The sequence below is a fragment of the Myxine glutinosa genome, chromosome 3 (genome assembly GCF_964187855.1).
Source record: "Myxine glutinosa chromosome 3, kmMyxGlut1.1, whole genome shotgun sequence".
Lineage (NCBI taxonomy): Eukaryota > Metazoa > Chordata > Myxini > Myxiniformes > Myxinidae > Myxine > Myxine glutinosa.
In genome coordinates, this window is record NC_136263.1 from 44862801 (window position 1) to 44884741 (window position 21941).

A 21941-nucleotide genomic window follows, 5' to 3' on the forward strand; every position below is an offset into this window, starting at 1 on the left:
TGAAGAATATCCAATCATATCATTCAACCTCTTCCATAAGTGTGAAGAATATCCAATCATATCATTCAACCTCTTCCTGAGTGTGAAGAATATCCAATCATATCATTCGACTTCTTCCTGAGTGTGAAGAATATCCAATCATATCATTCAACTTCTTCCATAAGTGTGAAGAATATCCAATCATGTCATTCAACCTCTTCCTGAGTGTGAAGAATATCCAATCATATCATTCAACCTCTTCCATAAGTGTGAAGAATATCCAATCATATCATTCAACCTCTTCCTGAGTGTGAAGAATATCCACTCATATCATTCGACTTCTTCCATAAGTGTGAAGAATATCCAATCATATCATTCAACCTCTTCCTGAGTGTGAAGAATATCCAATCATATCATTCGACTTCTTCCTGAGTGTGAAGAATATCCAATCATATCATTCAACCTCTTCCATAAGTGTGAAGAATATCCAATCATATCATTCGACTTCTTCCATAAGTGTGAAGAATATCCAATCATATCATTCAACCTCTTCCTGAGTGTGAAGAATATCCAATCATATCATTCAACCTCTTCCTGAGTGTGAAGAATATCCAATCATATCATTCGACTTCTTCCATAAGTGTGAAGAATATCCAATCATATCATTCAACCTCTTCCTGAGTGTGAAGAATATCCAATCATATCATTCGACCTCTTCCATAAGTGTGAAGAATATCCAATCATATCATTCGACTTCTTCCATAAGTGTGAAGAATATCCAATCATATCATTCGACCTCTTCCATAAGTGTGAAGAATATCCAATCATATCATTCGACTTCTTCCATAAGTGTGAAGAATATCCAATCATATCATTCAACCTCTTCCATAAGTGTGAAGAATATCCAATCATATCATTCGACTTCTTCCATAAGTGTGAAGAATATCCAATCATATCATTCAACCTCTTCCATAAGTGTGAAGAATATCCAATCATATCATTCAACCTCTTCCATAAGTGTGAAGAATATCCAATCATATCATTCGACTTCTTCCATAAGTGTGAAGAATATCCAATCATATCATTCAACCTCTTCCATAAGTGTGAAGAATATCCAATCATATCATTCGACTTCTTCCATAAGTGTGAAGAATATCCAATCATATCATTCAACCTCTTCCATAAGTGTGAAGAATATCCAATCATATCATTCGACTTCTTCCATAAGTGTGCATTCAACCTCTTCCAAATTTTGTCCGCTCATTCACTTTTCCTGATTCGCATCAAGGATCTCCATCATCAGACAGCGTACTTAATTCCGCATTTTAATGAGAATTCAACAGGATTTTACGACTCAAAGGAAAAAGAACGAGCAGACCTTTTGCAGGACGATCGTTACAAAAATCGTTACATATATTAAAGTATTTATAATGTCGAAAAATCATATCTTAATTCTTACAAAATTTGGTTCTTTGAATAAATCACAGCACCGGGAGAACCAGCTTCAAAAATGGATCTTTGTGTTTATTCAGCACCCTAGTAATTGGTTCTTTGTGTACTAATTACACAGCACCCAGGCCCCGCTCATATGGATCTTTGTGCAGCGCTGCACAGCACCTGAGCAAAAGGGGTTTCATCTACATTTTCCTTATCCGGTGTACCATCCGTGATATTTGTTTGCTCATTCACTATTCCTGATTCGTCATCAAGGATCTCCATCATCACACAGCGTACTTAATTCCGCATTTTAATGAGAATTCAACAGGAATTTACGACTCAAAGGAAAAAGAACGAGCAGACATTTTGCAGGACGATAACTGGAATTAGTCGTGAAAATATATCCAAAATACACAAAAATACACACCCACACAAATAAACAACATTTATTCCGTTTTACAGAACAAACATTTCCTCTATCATGACATGCATGTCTTCAAAATTATATGACCATCTTCATCTATTTAAAACGAACATTTCCTTTATCACCACAGCTATGTGGTATAATCAACAATAGAATAAAACTGTACATAGCAACAGGCTACCTCATGGCCACTTAGTATGCCTATTGACAATAAGTCATAACAATATCGAATAATCATTGAACAATTAAAATCGCTTCCACTGCTCCAGCCGCAGCATTCGTCATTTTGTCTGCTCATCCACGTGACCAAACGAAATAAAGGGAGCTCAACCATTACACAGCGCTTTTAATGGCGCTTGCCATAGGAACTCAATCTATCGAAAAATGAACGCAGGGATGCATTTTAAAGGTGCAGTGGCACTAACTGAGTTGCCACGAATATGGCCACGAAATTGCCAATATGGCCATCACAAAATATTTTCCTTAATCAATTGGCTCATAGCATAACCAATCTGCAAGTATTTCATCCGAAGATGTATCTCTGAGGACTTTTAATTAAATAAGTCATTTATAAATCAACGAGTTAATTTATTAAATGATTAATCAATAAATCAAAATTTTCCTTGACAGCCACATCACTCGGTCAGTGTCATGTCCAAATATCAGCTTCCTTACTCAAAAGGTGCCTGAGTTAATGTAATGTAATTACTGTAATAAGATTACTGCAATTACTGTAATGATTACTGTAATTACTGTAATGATTACTGTAATTACTGTAATTACCGGAACTGTAATTACTGTAATTACCTCAGGTAATTACTGTAATGTAATTACTGTAATTTAATAAGCAATGTAATTAATTAAATAAGTACTTCATTAATCGCTAATAATGAAATAATTCCTGAATTCTTATCCGATTTACTTAACATTTGAGTGTCCCCAAAACGTTGGAGCAAAACGTTGCAACAACGAAAGTGAAACGTTGTGGCGACGTTGTGGAAACGTTAGCAAAACCCAACATTTGAATGTTCCCAAAACGTTGGAGCAAAACGTTGCAACAACGAAAGTGAAACGTTGTGGCAACGTTGTGGAAACGTCAGCAAAACACAACATTTGAATGTTCCCAATTTATCCCATTAAAATCCCATTAAATCTCATTAAAATCCCATTAAAATCCTATTAAAATCCCATTAAAATCCTATTAAAATCTTCAGACAAACCACTAGCAATATTATTCCTAGGACTAAAATTACCAGGACCATTTATCAAACATTTATCAAAATATTAGGACCATCATCACACCAATGAATGACTCAATCCTTTAATGACTACATCCAAACCCAGACATTTTGAGTTCCGTAACTTTAATACTTCAAATTTTCCATTCCTTCCCTTCCTGATCTTTCGATGTAGGGATGGGTTCTTTTTAGGATCATGTTGCATCGAGCATTATTTTCCAAAACAGTGTGAACATTAAACCACACCATTACCTCTGACATCCCACCATTTACACCAGCTTTCCCATGATGTCGCGATATGACCCCATAATCCCACAAAACTCTTCGTTGCTTTATCATAATATCTATTGTAAGCGTGCCGAATCAGTAGCATCACCCCTCCTATGAGCCTCGACCAGAGGGTGGTTGTTACCCACAAACACTCGTCGCTAGCTGTTCCATTGTCTGCCGATTCCCACTCTGCTGCCGATTTCCACTGAGCCATCAGAGTGGAATTTGGAATTTTTTATTTCTCTGAGCTCATGAAAGTGGTGACAATTGGTGGTCTGCCATTGCTCTTCCACAAAAGCATCTTTCACCTTTCAATAAAATATTTGTACCAACCAAATTTGCGAGTATGGGGCGCAGAGAAAATACACAAAAAGCAACAGCCCTGGCTTTGCTTCCTGGAAGCTTCCTGTAAAAACGCTTTGCTTCTCGCAAAACGTCCGCCTATGGGAACTAGAGGGAGGGGAGGGAGAAGGAGCGGGAGCCAGAGACAGGGTGCCGGAATGGACATGAGGGACAATGAGGGACAGTGAGGGAGTGTTGGTATGCAATTTTCATCCAATCGCCATCTTTCACAATAATTCTGGACCGGCATGAGGTGGGATTGGCTGTCATGAATTTATTTGTTGATCGAATGAGTTTTAGATATGGCGGGAAAACTGAAAAAAAAATTCTCTCCTCCACCCCCCATTTTTTTTTTTTTTTTTACTTTGGACCCACGGCTTTCGTCCTACACAATTCCGTTTAATTTGTCTAAATCCGACCAGTCGTTCCAAAGATATAAGCCGTTTTGTCGCAATACCATAAATTGGAATGAGGTAAAAATATATATATAAATATAATTCCATTTCCCGGTTCCCTGTCGCACGCCGAGCAAGTCGCGTGCTTTGAACAAGTGCAAAAAAAAAAAGAAGTACTTTACACGTGTGCGGGTGTATAAACGAGTGTACCGGCCTTACACGACCTGGAAGCAAATGGTCGCATGGTGCACGCATGCTCCGTTTGCTCCCAGGTCACAGTAAGGCCCTTAATGACCAGCGCAAAAAAAAAATATATACGTATTTACAGAAATCATTTAGAAAAACACGAATAATAGCTACAGTCGTTTATCGAAGTACCATTCGTGATGGGTCACGCCACCTATATCGCGGCATCGGTGCGCAAGGAACCCCCAGGACCACCTTCTCCCCCATATATGTACAAAATTATTTCCAAGTTCGTAAATCATATTGGACAAAACAAGACACACTCACCTTTTAAAGACTTGTTTGTACAATTGATGTCAGCGGTGCCTCCAAATTGTCGAGGAAGTATTGGGGGAGACTCAAGACTCCAATGACCGGACACAGGTTTTACAAAAGGTCTGGTTTATTAACTGGTTATTCACTTCATTCCAATTACCAAATAATACCGCTTAATTCAATGGACCAGGTTAACTCTTTTCGCATGGTCCTTCTCGTTCGGCCGATGTTCCTCCGCCACTCCCGTCGGGCAGAGGGTCGGATGATGAGCGCTCGTTCGCTCCGTCGAGCAGGAGTTATCGTGGCAAGTCCTCCTTTGGCTCAAAGTCCCTTCTGTTTATATCGGCACACTTCAGTTAATCCTCTGTCCGCTGAAATCGTAATCCCTTCTCCGCTGACGTTACTGGTCGCCTCCCTGGCACCAGCTAGCCCCCCTCCTGCTGTGAGTTCCATTTACCAAACAATAGGGGGGTGCTCCAGCCTGGGGCTGTGACCAGGTGTTTCAAGAGATTACCATGTTCGTGCACATTCTGCTTCGTTACCAGATTTAATCAATGAGTTACCAGTGCCAATCAATACGTTACACTGAGTTACACTTCCACAGTCCTCTTGTACGTCTGTGGATCATACAGGGGGAAATATTCATTCCCTCTGCCACTGATGGTGGATGGAGGTTATGTTTTTGCCCCTGTATATCTGTTTGTCTGCCTGTCTGTTGGAGAACAGGATATCTCAAAAAGTTGTGGACGGATTGGGACGAAACTTGGTGGACAGGTTGTGTATGTGACAGGGAAGAATTGTTTCAATTTTGGTGAAGATTCGAGTCCAGATCAGGCCGATCAGTGGGATACAAAACATAAACTGTTCAGCCTGGTACGTGCTCGACCGTGCTTGTTGGTGTTGAAACCATAAGGTGTTCGTGCCAACCTATCGTGTGCCAGGGGGTAAAGAACGGACAAGGAATTTAAAACATCCATCCACACCCAGCTCGGCATCATCACGTGGTTTATTCCCTTGTTCACAAATACACACCCAGTGATTTATTTAATTAATTAACAACATACCCCCATCTGTTTGTCTTTCTCTTCCAGTGAAACAAACACCTTGTGGAGCTGTGCTCCCACGTCGAACTCCAACAATATGGACGCGACAACGAGCTGAGTTTCACAGAGCTGTTTATTCAGAGCTCGGCACGAATGCACTGAAAATGGCTACCCATTTTCAGGTCCTCTTGAAAGGACTTGAAAGGACGGCAATATATCTATCTATAATTCCACTAATCTCTGTGTGTATGTTTGTTTGTTTGTATGTTTGTATGTTTGTATGTCTGTGACCGCTGTTTCTCGACAACCACGGGTCCGATATACTTTAAACTTGCCAGGTATATTGCTGGGGACCTGAGGATGTGCCTTTTCAAGGTTTGAAATTAATCGGACAAGTAGTTACCGAGCTATGGCGATTTAGCCGTTCGCCGTTCGCTTTGGCGTTGCGAATGGACCAAACCATTTCATGTAAATAGAGGGGGGGGGTTCTGTGGTCGTTGCGAATGGACCAAACCATTTCATGTAAATAGAGGGGGGGGATTGTCACCGTACTCGCAAGCCGTTCGCCGTTCGCTTTGGCGTTGCGAATGGACCAAACCATTTCATGGACCAAACCATTTCATGTAAATAGAGGGGGGGGGGGGATTGTCACCGTACTCGCACCCACGTACCCACGTACCCACGTACGGGCATTGCACCCACGTACGGGCATGCCCTAGTATTTCAAATTCCAACAGTAAGCCACGCCTGTCAACGGGGCGTGGTATGCAATCCGAGTGACCGCCCGCTGATTACGTCACCGGCCGGTACAAGAGAATTGTGTCCGGTAACCGCTACATGCGCCCCCCCAGAATTCACTTGTACAGGGAGAGTCAGTTTGTGGGGGGCCTTAATGACCCGGCCGAAACGACCCCTGGCGATTCGTGTGGGGGTGGGAGGCGGCTTGGCAGCGGATGGTTGGGCGGGGGGCTTGGTCGATGGGGGGTGGCCCCGCCATGGAAGAAGGGCCAACCGTGGAGGTTGGTCGAGGTCCAAATGGGCCAGCTTGAGGCGGTCCACGGAGATATGGTCCAGTTTGCCGCCAATGTCGACGACGAACGACTTGTTGCCCCTCCTCAAGACCCGAAAAGGCCCATCGTACGGTGGCCGGAGCGGTCCCCGGTGCACGTCGTTGCGCACAAAAACGTACTCCGCTGTGCGAAGCGCTGGGGGGATATGGGGTTGAGGACAGCCATGTTGAGACGTGGGCACCGGGACAAATCTCCTGGCGGCCTCCTGGAGGACCGAGCGTTGGCGAGCTGCGGACCAGGGGCCGGTGGCATCGGGGATGAACTCCCCCGGCACGCGCAGTGGTTGGCCGTAGACCAGCTCGGCGGAAGAAGCCTGGAGGTCTTCTTTAGGGGCCGTCCTGAGGCCCAATAGCACCCACGGGAGCCTGTCAGCCCAACTGTCGTCCTGGAGGCTGGCCATGAGAGCGGCCTTCATTTAGCGGTGGAACCCCTCGCACAAGCCGTTGGCCTGGGGGTGGTAGGCCATGGTGCGGTGAAGTTTGACCCCCAAGGCCTGAGCGACCGCGCCCCAAAGCTCAGAGGTGAACTGTGGGCCTCTGTCAGAGGAGATGTCCGAGGGGGTGCCGAAACGTGTGACCCAGGTGCCGATGAAGGCCTGCGCCACGTCGGCGGACGTCGTTGACGTCAGCGGGATGGCCTCCGTCCACCTGGTGGTCCTGTGCACCATCGTGAGGAGATGGGTGAAGCCCCGCGAGGGGGGAAGGCATCCCACCAGGTCCACATTGACATGGTAGAAATGCCGCGTGGGCACGTCGAATGGTGCTAACGGGGCCTGGGTGTGCCGGTGGACCTTCGCACGCTGGCAGGCGACACAGACGTTGGCCCAGTCGCGGACGTCCTTCCGGAGCCCGTGCCAGACGAATTTCGCTGCCACGAGTTTCTGCGACGCTTTCCTACCCGGGTGGGAAAGGCCGTGGATGGCATCAAAAACGAGCCGTTGCCATCCAGCGGGCACAATGGGACGAGGTTGGCCCAGGGAAACGTCGCACAGGAGAACTGTGCCTGTGCCCTTGAAGGGGACGTCGGACAACCGCAGGCCCGTGTCCGCTGTCCGGAGGGCTTGCACTGCGGGGTCGGAGATCTGGTCAGCCGCCATGCGGGCGTAGTCCACGCCGAGGTGGACGGCGCCCGCGACGGACCGGGAGAGGCAATCGGCCACAGCATTGTCCTTGCCCGCGACGTGCTGGATGTCCGTCATGAATTCAGACACGGCGGAGAGGTGGCGCTGCTGACGAGCCGACCATGGCTCTGAGACCTTGGCCATGGCGAAGACCAGGGGTTTGTGGTCCACAAACGCTGTGAATGGGCGGCCCTCTAAAAGGTGGCGGAAGTGGCGAACCGCCAGGTAAAGGCCGAGGAGCTCGCGGTCGAACGTGCTGTATTTGCGCACGTTAAGGCAGAGCTGCCGGCTGAAGAAGGCCAGCGGTTGCCAAGCCCCGTTAACCCACTGCTCGTGCACGGCGCCCACCGCGTAGTCGGAAGCGTCCGTGGTAAGGGCGATGGGTGCGTCGAGCGCCGGGTGCGCCAGCATGGTGGCGTTGGCGAGGGCCAGCTTAGCGCCCGTGAATGCCTCGTCCGTCTCCTCGGTCCAGGCGATGTCGTGCTTGGCCGGCTTTCCCCTGAGGGCCTCATACAGGGGGCGCATGAGTTGGGCGGTGCGAGGCACGAACCGGTGGTAGAAGTTCACCATACCCAAAAACTCCTGCAGGGCCTTGACGGAGCGGGGACGCGGGAAACTTTTGACGGCCTCCACCTTGGTCGGCAGCGGAACGGCCCCGCGCTTCGTGATGCGGTGTCCCAGGAAGTCGACGGCAGCCACGCCAAACTGGCATTTCGCCGGGTTGATGATGAGGCTGTGCTGGCTGAGGCGCTCAAAAAGCGTGCGCAGGTGAAGGAGGTGCTCCACCCGGGAAGTGCTGGCGATGAGAATGTCATCCAGGTAGACGAACAGAAAGGTGAGATCGCGCAGCACACTGTCCATCAGCCGCTGGAAGGCCTGCGCCACGTTCTTAAGGCTGAACAGCATTTGGAGGAACTCGAAGAGGCCAAAGGGTGTAATTACAGCCGTCTTCGGAACGTCGGCCGGCCAGACAGGTACCTGGTGGTAGCCCCGAATAAGGTCGACCTTGGAGAAGATCACCCGCCCCGCCAAACGGGCGGAAAAGTCCTGGATATGCGGTATCGGGTACCGGTCGGGGGTGGTGGCATCGTTGCGGCGGTAATCGCCGCATGGTCGCCATCCGCCACCCGGTTTGGGTACGATGTGCAGGAGCGAGGCCCACGCGCTGTTCGAGCGCCGCACAATGCCCAACCGCTCCAGCACGTCGAATTCCACCTTTGCCACGGCGAGTTTGGCAGGGTCGAGGCGACGAGCCCTGGCGTAGACCGGTGGACCAGTGGTTGGGATGTGGTGTTCGACGCCGTGTTTGACGGCGACGGCCGAAAACGTCGGCCGCGTGGGGGCGGGGAACTCAGTGAGGAGGCGGGTGAAGTCGTCCGCGGCCGGGAGCGCACAGGCTAGCTTGGTTGGTGCGGAGCCGCTCAACGAACAAGCAAGAGAGCTGAAGGTCTCTGCGTTGACGAGCCGACGACGTTTTACGTCAACCAAAAGTCCATGGGCGCAAAGAAAATCCACACCAAACAAAGCCGTGACGAAATCCCACTCGAAACGCTGGCCCCCGCAGCAGAGTGCGACGCTGCGTGAACCGAAGGTGCGGATAGAGGAGCCATTTGCGACGACCAAGGCGGGGCCGCAAAGCGCGGCCTGCTTGTCCTGCACAGAGGTGGGTATAACGCTCACCTGAGCTCCCGTATCACACAGGAAACGTCACCCGGACGCGGTGTAGGTAATGAACAAAAGGCTTCCGGAATGGCCGACGCTCATGGCAGGAAGCGAGCGCCGGCCTGGTCGTTTCCCGACCCGCCAAAAGTGCACGGTGGGCGACACGTTCTGGCCTTCTCTCCGAACCTGGCGTGGTAGTAGCACATGGTCCGCCCCGGTGGTGGCCGCGGCGCCGGTCGTGCGGGTGCGGCCGCAAGGGGCGCTGAATCGGCCGGTGGCAGCGCCGGTCGTGGCGAGGGCATTGCCTCGGCCGGACCAGGATTCCAGGCGGCCGCTCCAAAGTGCCGCCCGGCTGAGAAAAATTTGTCGGCTTCCTTGGCCAGGGCGCGAGGGTCCTTGATTGTAGAGTTAGCCAAAGCTAAGCGTACCTGCCCGGGTAGCTGTCGGAGAAACAGCTCACGAAAGAGGAAATCTGGGCGGTGTTCGCCGAGCAGGGAGAGCATGTGGTCCATGCGCTCGGATGGTCAAGCCTCCCCGAGCTCAGGCAGATCGAGCAGCTGTCGTGCGCGTTTGGCCTCAGTGAGGTCAAACGTACAGAGGAGTAGTCGTTTGAGTGCACCGTACTTGTCGGCGGTTGGCGGGCTCCGTAGAAGGCTCAAGACCCGGGAGGCGGTGGCGGCGTTTAGCGCGGAGACCACATGGTGGAAGCGAGTCTCGTCCGCCGTGATGTGCCGCAGAGCGAACTGGGACTCCGCTTGGGCAAACCAGATGGCCGCGTGCGAATCCCAGAAGCCAGGGAGGTTCAAAGCAACGGTCAACTCCATTGCCGTGTTCGTAAAAGAGGTCACCAATGTGGAGCTGTGCTCCCACGTCGACTCCAACAATATGGACGCAACAACGAGCTGAGTTTCACACAGCTGTTTATTCTGAGCTCGGCACGAATGCACTGAAAATGGCTACCCCGAGCGGCAATATATATTTCAAATTCCAACAGTAAGCCACGCCTCTCAATGGGGCGTGGTATGCAATCCGAGTGACCGCCCGCTGATTACGTCACCGGCTGGTACAAGAGAATTGTGTCCGGTAACCGCTACAACCTGGTGTTTCCTTCTATCTCTTCCTGGTATTTACTAGTTTACAGGATGTCCGAAAAGTCTGGAACCACAGAGTATTTACTGCTCTTCATAATTCAGACATGTGACTGATTATGGTGCTGTCAAAGCAAGAAAGGTCGAGTTAATGTTGTAGTTTGGTAGGGAAGGCTGGACCCAGTGTTGTGGAGAAGGCTGGTCCCAGTGTTGTGGAGAAGGCTGGTCCCAGTGTTGTGGAGAAGGCTGGTCCCAGTGTGGTTGAGAAGGCTGGTCCCAGTGTGGTCGAGAAGGCTGGTCCCAGTGTTGTGGAGAAGGCTGGTACCAGTGTTGTGGAGAAGGCTTGTCCCAGTGTTGTGGAGAAGGCTGGTCCCAGTGTTGTGGAGAAGGCTGGACCCAGTGTTGTGGAGATGGCTGGTCCCAGTGTTGTGGAGAAGACTGGTCCCAGTGTTGTGGAGAAGGCTGGTCCCAGTGTGGTAGAGAAGGCTGGTGCCAGTGTTGTGGAGAAGGCTGGTCCCAGTGTGGTAGAGAAGGCTGGTCCCAGTGTGGTAGAGAAGGCTGGTCCCAGTGTGGTAGAGAAGGCTGGTCCCAGTGTGGTAGAGAAGGCTGGTCCCAGTGTGGTAGAGAAGGCTGGTCCCAGTGTGGTAGAGAAGGCTGGTCCCAGTGTGGAAGAGAAGGCTGGTCCCAGTGTGGTAGAGAAGGCTGGTCCCAGTGTGGCAGAGAAGGCTGGCACCAGTGTGGTAGAGAAGGCTGGTCCCAGTGTGGTAGAGAAGGCTGGTCCCAGTGTGGTAGAGAAGGCTGGTCCCAGTGTGGTAGAGAAGGCTGGTCCCAGTGTGGCCTCTCCTCAGTGAAAGACACATGAAAGCCATCTTGGAGTTTGCAAAAAAAGCACCTAAAGGACTCTCAGACTGTGAGAAACAAGATTCTGTGGTCTGATCAAACCAAGATTGAACTGTTTGGCTTCCGTCTTGCCACTCTGCAATAAAGCCCAGATCGGTGGGGTGTTGCAGTGATGGTTGTCCTTCTGGAAGTTTCTCCCATCTCCACCCAGGATCTCTGGAGCTCAGCCAGAGTGACCATCGGGTTCTTGGTCACCTCTATTACCAAGGCCCTTCTCCCCCGATTGCTCAGTTTGGCCGGGCGGCCAGCTCGAGGAAGAGTCCTGGTTGTTTCCATACTTCTTCCATTTAAGAATTTTGGAGGTCAATGTGCTCTTGGGAACCTTCAATGCAGCAGAAATTTTTTTTGTAGGCTTCCCCAGATCTGTGCCTCGACACAATCCTGTCTCTGAGCTCTGCAGGCAGTTCCTTCGACCTCATGGCTTGGTTTTTGCTCTGATATGCATCGTCAGCTGTCAGACCTTATACAGACAGGTGTGTGTCTTTCCAAATCATGTCCAATCAATTGAATAGAATTTACCACAGGTGGACTCCAATCAAGGTGTAGAAACATTTCAAAGATGATCAAGAGAAATGGGAGGCATCTGAGCTAAATTTCAAGTGTCATCGCAAAGGGTCTGAATACTTATGTCCATGTGATATTTCAGTTTTTTCTGTTCAATAAATTTGCAAAACTTTTTAAAATCCTGTTTTCTCTTTGTCATTATGGGGTATTGAGTGTAGATTGATGAGGGAAAAAATGAATTTAAACGATTTCAGCAGAAGGCTGCAACATAACAAAATGTGAAAAAGTGAAGGGGTCTGAATACTTTATGAATGCACTGTGTGTTGCCATCCCTTACTGTACCTCCAGTCTCAGTTATGCCCCGAGCCCTTACTACCTGTTTTGATTGATCACCTTGCCAATGCAACTGTGCGACCATCGACTGAAACCTGATGCGACTGAAAACCTGATCAGGTTTATTTATCTTTGCCTGTCAATGTTGATGTCTGAGTAATTGTTCTTTTTTAAAATACATACAGGTCAAGGAGCTGGGACATAGAACAGATCAGGACACAACTTAACAAATGAAACAGCAGGAAAAAAGGAGAAACACCAACAGACAATAGTATGGAGGATGGAGAAGGTATACGGAGACGGACAACCAAGGGATGCAGGTAATGATGAGGTGTCGAGGAGAACGCAAGGGGCGGACAATATGGACACATAAACAAGATTTGGTGATGGGTGGAGATGGTTTAACATGTGCAGAAAAGATCATTTGGACTGAGATGGTGGTGAACAGCTGTCTTGGACACCTGGGGGGAAGAATGAGATTGAAGGGAGTGTGGAAGGTGGTTCGATGTTTGGGAAAATGAGGAATAAATGAGTGGAGGTGAGGCGTGATCCTGGATTTAGAAACATTCACCAGGAGTGGGTTGCTCGCGGACAGCGTATGTCCTGCAGATACCTTGGGGGAAGGAGAAACAAAGCACGGAGAGGGTAGAGGGTGCAAGATCAGAAATTATGCAGAAGAACACAGTGAGACCACTGACCTGTCGGCGATGGCGAAGTGATAGGCCCACAGACTCAGCTTCATTGTGAGATATTCCAATGATCTTGAAGGTCTTGGTTTTCATGGCGTCAAGCTGAGCAAGGTGTGAAGCAGGGGAGCCAGGCCAGAGGGGAGAGCAGTACTATATCAAGCTGCAGATGAAAGCCTTGTAGGTGGATAGAAGTTCAGGTGGACCAAATAAGGAGTTTATATGACGGAGGATGCGCAGGAGGCGTCTCGCTTTGGAGGCCATCTTTAAAATGTGGCTTGCTCAAGAGAGATCAGGGTTGATCATGAGATCCAAGGGTGTGAGTGACTGAACCTCTGAGACGGTTGTTGAGAAAGTCGATGTGAGGGTTTGTGGTACGGTCCTTCGGAGGGATCGGGAGCGAGTGTGGGATTTCTCAGGATTGGAAGACATATTCCAAGTGTTTGATCAGTTTGTGATTTTGTCAACATCTGAGAAGAGGTAAGAGGCTGCTTCCTGTCTGTCTGAAGGATTTGGGATTTCACTGCAGAGTTCTTCATCGTTTCCACTTCTCACCAACTCATAATTTGATTTATTCCATTTCCTTTGATTCTTCCTTACAGGTGAACCAGGACCCAATTATATACAAACTCGACATTAATGTTTTTTTGTTTTCACTATTTCATCTCCAACAATTTTCTTCTCTTTTGAACAAGATAAATGTCAAACTCGAGGATTCATGGAACACCTCACCCCACACATTCCTCAGAAACAAGGATATGGGCGGGGCCTGTGAGCGGCAAATTTGATTGGTCGAGATGATGTAAGATGCTGTCATATTTTCTCCAGGTGCTGTTAAACGGAAAGGTTTTGGAAGTTCCAAGAAGGCGATTTGTGTTTACAATGTTCATGTATATAATGAAATGGAAATAAAATAAATATTTGGAAGGTTGTAGAAAAATATCTATATTTCAGAAAGTTTACCACCTTTGATGCAGCGTCTTTTACACCTCCTTATTTAACACGTTATGTTAGTTCTTCGTGTCCTTTAGGATCTCTTTAAAAACAGGAAGTTTACCACCTTTGATGCAGCGTCTTTTACACCTCCTTATTTAACACGTTATGTTAGTTCTTCGTGCCTGTTGTTTGTGTCCTTTAGGATCTCTTTAAAAACAGGAAGTTTCATGTTTGGAATGATTTTCAATTCAGTTTGACTTGTTTGTGTTTTGTGTTTGACTCGAGAAGGTTGTGCACATTCTTCTTGAAGACTAGGAGGGAAGAATGTGATGAAACAATGTATTTATTAATTTCCTCTTCATCATCTTAAACTGTTTTATATCTAATATTGTAGTTATGTAGCGGTTACCGCTGGGTGTACACAATCACCTTGCACCTGCCAGGACGCGGCCAGGGCGCAATCGCCATGCCGGGCTCATCCGGACGGGCCCAGACGTGCCTCTCCCGGGCATGCCCGAACTCGCTGTTCCCGGGCTCGCCCGAACCTCCCGGGCACGCCCGGTCTCGTCTTTCCCGGGCATGCCCGCTCTCACCTTTCCAGGGCTCGCCCAGAGCGTCCGGGCATGCCCGCTCTCGCCTTTCCAGGGCTCGCCCAGAACGCCCGGGCATGCCCGCTCTCGCCTTTCCAGGGCTCGTCCAGGACGCCCGGGCATGCCCGCTCTCGACTTGCCAGGCCTCGTCCAGCACGCCCGGGCAGGTCCAGACTCGCCTTTCCAGTACTCGCCCTTGACACCCAGGCATGCCCGGTCTCACTTTTCCCGGGCAAACGCTCCGGCATAAATGTGTATATATATTGCTGCCCGATAAACGGGCTTTTCAGAGTACCCGAGTTTGATACGTGCATTAAAGCAACTCGGACGAATTTCCGTCTTTGGTCGCGTCAATTCTTTCGACTCGCGTTGGAGCACAGCTCCTTCATTGGTGACCCCGAACATGGATACGGCAGTGGCTCTTAAGCTGCCTACCTTCTGGGAGGCTCACACGGCTGTTTGGTTCCCCAGGCGGACTCCCAGTTCGCCCTGCGAGGCGTCACCGCCGACGACACCCGCTTCCACCATGTCATGGCAGCGCTCGGCTCCGCCACCGTGGCCCGTGCCCTGAGCTTCCTCGAGCGCCCACCAGCTGCTGACAAGTATGACGCGATTAAGACGCTCCTCCTCGACGCTTTCGCCCTCTCACCGGCGGCACGCGCACGGCGCCTGCTCGACCTGCCCGAGCTCGGCGACATGCGCCCGTCCGAGCGCATGGACTACATGCTCTCGTTGCTCGGTGAGCACTCTCCGGATTTTCTGTTCCGCGAGCTGTTCCTTCGCCAGCTGCCTAACCCGGTATGCCTCGCCCTGGCTGGCACGTCGATCATAGATCCCCGCGCCCTCGCCAGGGAAGCCGACAAGATCTCCTCGGCGGGCCAGCACATCGGAGCGGCTACCTGGAGCCCGCCGCCGTCCGAGGCGACGCCCGAGCGCCTTGCGCGGTTGGAGGCCGAACTGCCGGTGCAACTGGTGGCCGCCACGCCGCACCGACCGCTTCCAACACGACGGCCGGGGCCTCCACCTGACCAGGCGTGGTGTTATTACCACGCCAGGTTCGGACACAAGGCTCGGACATGCCGACCCCCGTGCACTTTAGGCAAGTCGGGAAACGGCCGGTCCGGCGTTCATTACCAGCCATGAGCACCGGCCACTCGGGCAACTTGCTTTTTATTAAGGACAAAGCGTCCGGGCGGCGTTTCCTTTGTGACACCGGTGCCCAACTGAGCGTCATACCCGCCTCCGAGCAAGACAGGCGGAACGCCGTTTGCGGCCCCTCTTTGGTCGCTGCTAATGGATCGGCCATACGCACTTTCGGCCCTCACGACGTCACCCTCTGCTTCGGCAGCCAGCGCTTTCAGTGGACCTTTGTGACCGCCAGCGTCCCCATGGCTTTGCTGGGCGCCGACTTCCTCTGCGCGCACGGGCTGCTGGTCGACGTCAAACGACGTCACCTTGTCAACGCCGAGACCTTCAGCTCCCTGGCGTGTACGATGAGCAGCTCCGCGCCGACCGAACTGGCATGCGCCCTCCCGACGGCAAACGAGTTCGCTCGCCTGCTCGCGGAATTCCCGGCCCTCACGCGGCCGACTTTTTCGGCCGTCACAGTGCGACATGGGATCGAGCACCACATACCCACTACGGGCCCGTCGGTCTATGCCAGGGCCCGCCGCCTCGACCCGGCCAAGCTCGCCATGGCAAAGGCCGAGTTCGACGCGTTGGAGCGCCTCAGCATCGTGCGGCTCTCCGATAGCGCGTGGGCCTCACCACTGCACATCGTGCCAAAGCCGGGGGGCGGATGGCGCCCGTGTGGTGACTACCGCCGCCTCAACGACGGTACCACCCCCGACAGGTACCCGATCCCGCATATCCAGGACTTTTCCGCCCGTTTGGCGGGATGGGTCATATTTTCAAAAATTGACCTGATACGGGATACCACCAGGCACCTGTCCGGCCGGCCGGCGTCCCGAAGACGGCCATCATCACGCCGTTCGGCCTGTTCGAATTTTTGAGGATGCCGTTTGGCCTCAAGAACGTGGCCCAGGCGTTCCAACGCTTGATGGACGGCGTGCTGCGCGACCTGCCATTTCTTTTCGTCTATCTGGACGACATCCCCGTCGCCAGCACGTCCCGCGCCGAGCACCTCCTCCACCTCCGAACACTGTTCGGTCGCCTCAGTGAGCACGGCTTAATTGTCAACCCGGCCAAATGCCACTTCGGCACGACGACCGTTGACTTTTTGGGCCACCGCATCACCAAGACCGGGGCCGTGCCGCTGCCGACCAAGGTCGAGGCCATCACCACGTTCCCGCGTCCCCGCTCCATCAAGGCCCTACAAGAGTTCCTCGGCATGGTGAATTTTTATCACCGATTCGTGCCCCGCGCTGCTCAGCTCATGCAGCCCCTTTACGAGGCCCTCCGGGGCAAGCCGGCCAAGCATGACATCGTCTGGTCCGCGGCCATGGACGCGGCATTCGCGAGTGCCAAGCGGGCCCTCGCCGACGCAACGCTGCTGGCTCACCCGGTGCTCAACGCGCCCATCGCCCTCACTACGGACGCCTCCAACTACGCGGTGGGCGCCGTCCATGAACAATGGGTGGGTGGGGTTTGGCAGCCACTCGCTTTTTTCAGCCGGCAACTCCGGCCGAACGAGTTAAAATACAGCACGTTCGTCCGCGAGCTCCTCGGTCTGTTCCTGCCCGTTCGCCATTTCCGCCACCTCCTGGAGGGCCGCCCGTTCACGGCTTTCGTCGACCACAAGCCATTCGTTTACGCAATGGCCAAAGTCACGGAGCCGTGGTCGGCCCGCCAGCAGCGCCACCTCTCCGCCGTGTCGGAATTTACCACGGACATCCGGCATGTCGCCGGCAAAGACAACGCCGTGGCCGACTGTCTTTCTCGGGCCAGCGCGAACGCGGTCCACCTCGGCGTGGACTTCGCGCTCATGGCGGCCGACCAGACCACCGACACCTCGGTGCAGGCCCTCTGGGCGGCGGACACGGGCCTCCGCCTGGCCGACATCCCCTTCGCGGACACTGTCCTGCTCTGTGACGTCTCCCAGGGCCAGCCTAGCCCCATCGTGCCCGTTACCTGGCAGCGCCGCATCTTCGCCTCCATCCACGGCCTTTCTCACCCGGGCCGGAAAGCTTCTCAGAAGCTGGTGTCGGCGCGTTTCGTCTGGCACGGCCTTCGACGGGACGTCCGCGACTGGGCCAACGCCTGCACGGCCTGCCAGCGGGCCAAGGTCCACCGCCACACCCAGGCCCCGCTAGCACCTTTCACCGTGCCTGAACGGCGTTTCGACCACGTCCACGTGGACCTGGTGGGTCCCCTGCCCCCATCGCGGGGGTTCACCCACCTGCTCACCATGGTGGACAGGACCACCAGGTGGCCGGAGGCCGTGCCCCTCACCTCCACCACCACCGCCGACGTGGCGCAGGCGTTCATCGCCACCTGGGTCGCGCGTTTCGGCGCACTGGCAGACATCTCGTCCGACCGCGGCCCACAGTTCATGTCCGAACTTTGGGGCGCGGTCGCCCGCTCGTTGGGAGTCACTCTGCACCGCACCATGGCCTACAACCCCCAAGCCAATGGGTTGTGCGAGCGGTTTCACCGCTCCATGAAGGCCGCACTCATGGCCGGCCTTCAGGACGACGGTTGGGCCGACCGGCTGCCGTGGGTCCTTTTGGGCCTCCGCACGGCCCCCAAGGAGGACCTCCGGGAGTCCGCCGCCGAGCTCGTGTACGGCCAGCTGCTCCGCGTCCTGGGCGAGTTCGTGCCCGACGCTACCAGTCCCTGGTCCGCCGCTCGCCAGCGCTCGGACCTCCAGGAGGCCGCCCGACGATTTGCCCCCGTGCCAACGTCCCGCCACGGTGGCCCCCCGTCCTACGTCCCCCCGGCGCTTCGCACAGCGGAGTACGTCTTTGTGCGTCATGACGCACACCGGGGGCCACTCCGGCCGCCGTATGACGGGCCCTTCCGGGTCCTGCGACGGGGCGACAAGTCATTCGTCGTCGACTTCAGCGGCCGGTCGGACCGGATTTCTGTGGACCGCCTCAAACCGGCGCACGTGGACGTCGACCGACCACCATGGTTGGCCCTTCCTCCGCGGCGAGGCCGCCCCCCGTCCACGGTTCCCCCCGCTCGACCACCCACCACCACATCGGACCCCCCCCACCCCCCACGACCCTCCAGGCGTCGCTTCGGCCGGGTCATCCGGACCCCCCTTAAATTGACCCTGCCGGTGCAGGTCGATTCTGGAGGGGCGTGTGTAGCGGTTACCGCTGGGTGTACACAATCGCCTTGCACCTGCCAGGACGCGGCCAGGGCGCAATCGCCATGCCGGGCTCGTCCGGACGGGCCCAGACGCGCCTCTCCCGGGCATGCCCGAACTCGCTGTTCCCGGGCTCGCCCGAACCTCCCGGGCACGCCCGGTCTCGTCTTTCCCGGGCATGCCCGCTCTCGCCTTTCCAGGGCTCGCCCAGAACTCCCGGGCATGCCCGCTCTCGCCTTGCCAGGGCTCGTCCAGGACGCCCGGGCATGCCCGCTCTCGACTTGCCATGCCTCGTCCAGCACGCCCGGGCAGGTCCAGACTCGCCTTTCCAGGACTCGCCCTTGACACCCGGGCATGCCCGGTCTCGCTTTTCCCGGGCAAACACTCTGGCATAAATGTGTATATATATTGCTGCCCGAAAAACGGGCTTTTCAGAGTACCCGAGTTTGATACGTGCATTAAAGCAACTCGGACGAATTTCGGCTTTGGTCGCGTCAATTCTTTCGACTCGCGTTGGAGCACCGCTCCTTCAGTTATATATTTATTTTAGATGTGGTCAAATCAGAATATAAATGATGTTATATCTCTTAACCCAAACTTTCTCTCTTTTCGTGCAAGTTCTTTAATAAGTTTTTATCCCTAAATTTCCTCGTTTATACCAAATCTAAAGTACACATCGTTGTACCTCGTCTTCTTTCATTTGTCGTTTGTACCAAAAATTGTTTTCCCTGAGTCTTCACAACCTGTCACCTCCACATCTTCTCTTCACCTTGTAGTGGTTACCTTATGCACATGTCACGGTTACCTTATTCACTTATCCGCATGTGACGGTTACCATTACGATGGGTTTGGTCTAACCCACGCACACGGGCGTTTGGTTGTGTCGTCGTGACGCACGCGCGGCTGTTGGAGCCACGCCCTCCGAAGAGGGTGCTTGTTTTATATTAGCCGTTGAAGAGCCGGGGCTCTTCCTTGATACGGACGAAGTGACGGGCAAGACACAAACTCGTCCGAGAAGATGTTTATTGTCAAAACCAACTCGGGAACTCTCTAAAGCCCGTTTATCGGGCTGCATATATATCCAAAACCCGAAAGCATAAACGAAACCGAAAGCCACGCCTCTCAGGCGAGGCGTGTTTCGGTGGTCACGTGACCGACAGGTGCAAAGGATTATAACCGCACGCACGGCACGCTTTGGTGGTCACGTGACCAGCCACCCCGGCGCCGAGGTTGTCCGCCGGTGACGTCACCGGCTGGAGCAAGGAGATTCTGCTGCTGGTCTCGCTTGGGGGACCCATGGGTCGCTACACACGCCCCCCCAGAATGGACTTGATCCAGGAAGGTCAACCTGAGGGGGGTCCAGATGACCCGAGTGAAACGACCCTGGCCAGTCGCGGGGGGGGAGGGGGGGTCCGGTGTGGTGGCGGGTGGTCGGACGGGGGGTGCAGGCAGGGGGGGTCCGGTGTGGTGGCGGGTGGTCGGACGGGGGGTGCAGGCAGGGGGGGTCCGGTGTGGTGGTGGGTGGTCGGACGGGGGGTGCAGGACAGGGGGCGGCCGAGGGGCCGGGCAAGTCCTCGGGGGAGGCTGCCGAGGTTCCTCGCGGGCCTCCCGAGGTTGCAGTTCGCGGGTGCAGTGCCGAGAAGGCTCGAGCGGTGCACGCGAAAAGCGGGTGAGCCAATCGAGGGGCTGGTCAAGGCCTCGGGGGAGGCTGCTGAGGTTCCTCGAGGGCCTCCCGAGGATGCGGGGCTGGTCAAGGCCTCGGGGGATGCAGTGGACGGCGGGCGGCCGAGGGGCCGGGCAAGTCCTCGGGGGAGGCTGCCGAGGTTCCTCGCGGGCCTCCCGAGGTTGCAGTTCGCGGGTGCAGTGCCGAGAAGGCTTGAGCGGTGCACGCGAAAAGCGGGTGAGCCAACCGAGTGGCTGGTCAAGGCCTCGGGGGAGGCTGCTGAGGTTCCTCGCGGGCCTCCCGAGGATGCAGGGTCGGAGAAGTAGTTGCGGTTGTAGTTGTAGGTGCGCGAGGGTGACGAAACGGCCGTGCCGCGAACGTCAGTGTGCGCGAAGGTGACGAAGCAGCCGTTCCGCCAACGTCAGTGCGCGCGAAGGTGACGAAGCAGCCGTGCCTTCGGAGGGTCTTGGAATAGGTTCGCCCCTCCGGTCGTAGAGGAGGAGTCGAGCACGGTGCGCGAACCTCATAGTCATGGCCGTCGTTGTTACCGAAACTCTGGCATTTCGAAACCGCGTTCGAAACTGCGCCCGAAGCCGTGCGGGAGAAGCCGGCGTCCCCAGCTTAGGTGGCTTCCCTGGCTAGGGCACGCTTGCCGTGTCCGTTCGCAGCCCCCGCATCCGTGCGGGGGCAGTCGGGGTTGCGTGTTCAAATCACGTCGGGGTCACCAGTGAAGTGCCGGGGCTCTTGCTTGATACGGACGAAGTGATGGGCAAGCCACAAACTCGTCCGAGAAGATGTTTATTGTCAAAACCAACTCGGGAACTCTCTAAAGCCCGTTTATCGGGCTGCATATATATCCAAAACCCGAAAGCATAAACGAAACCGAAAGCCACGCCTCTCAGGCGAGGCGTGTTTCGGTGGTCACGTGACCGACAGGTGCAAAGGATTATAACCGCACGCGCGGCACGCTTTGGTGGTCACGTGACCAACCACCCCGGCACCGAGGTTGTCCGCCGGTGACGTCACCGGCTGGAGCAAGGAGATTCTGCTGCTGGTCTCGCTTGGGGGACCCATGGGTCGCTACACCGTTACGACTTCCGTTCGCTAGCAGTTGCTGGAGATTTCTGTGCAATAAACTACCTTTTGTACCCAACGAAATGGCCTCTTCTTATCGTCTTCGGCAACCGCTAAAACCTACTGATATTTGGTCCATCAGGGAATCACGTGATGCTCAATAGAGCGAGAAAACCTGGAAACCACCACGTGTCCAAACCTCCTCAGGAAGGGTCATTGATTTCAGATTTTGTTTATCTAAATCTTTCTTTTTAGCCGCATCGCAAGACGCTGGTCATAGAGTGCCCTCTGCTGTTGTTCTTGTTCTTGTTCTTCTTCTTCTTCTTCTTCTTGTTCTTCTTGTTGTTCTTGCAGAGAAGACAAAACCTCAAAGCTCCACCCATTCTGGGAACCATAGCTCCACCCATTGTGGG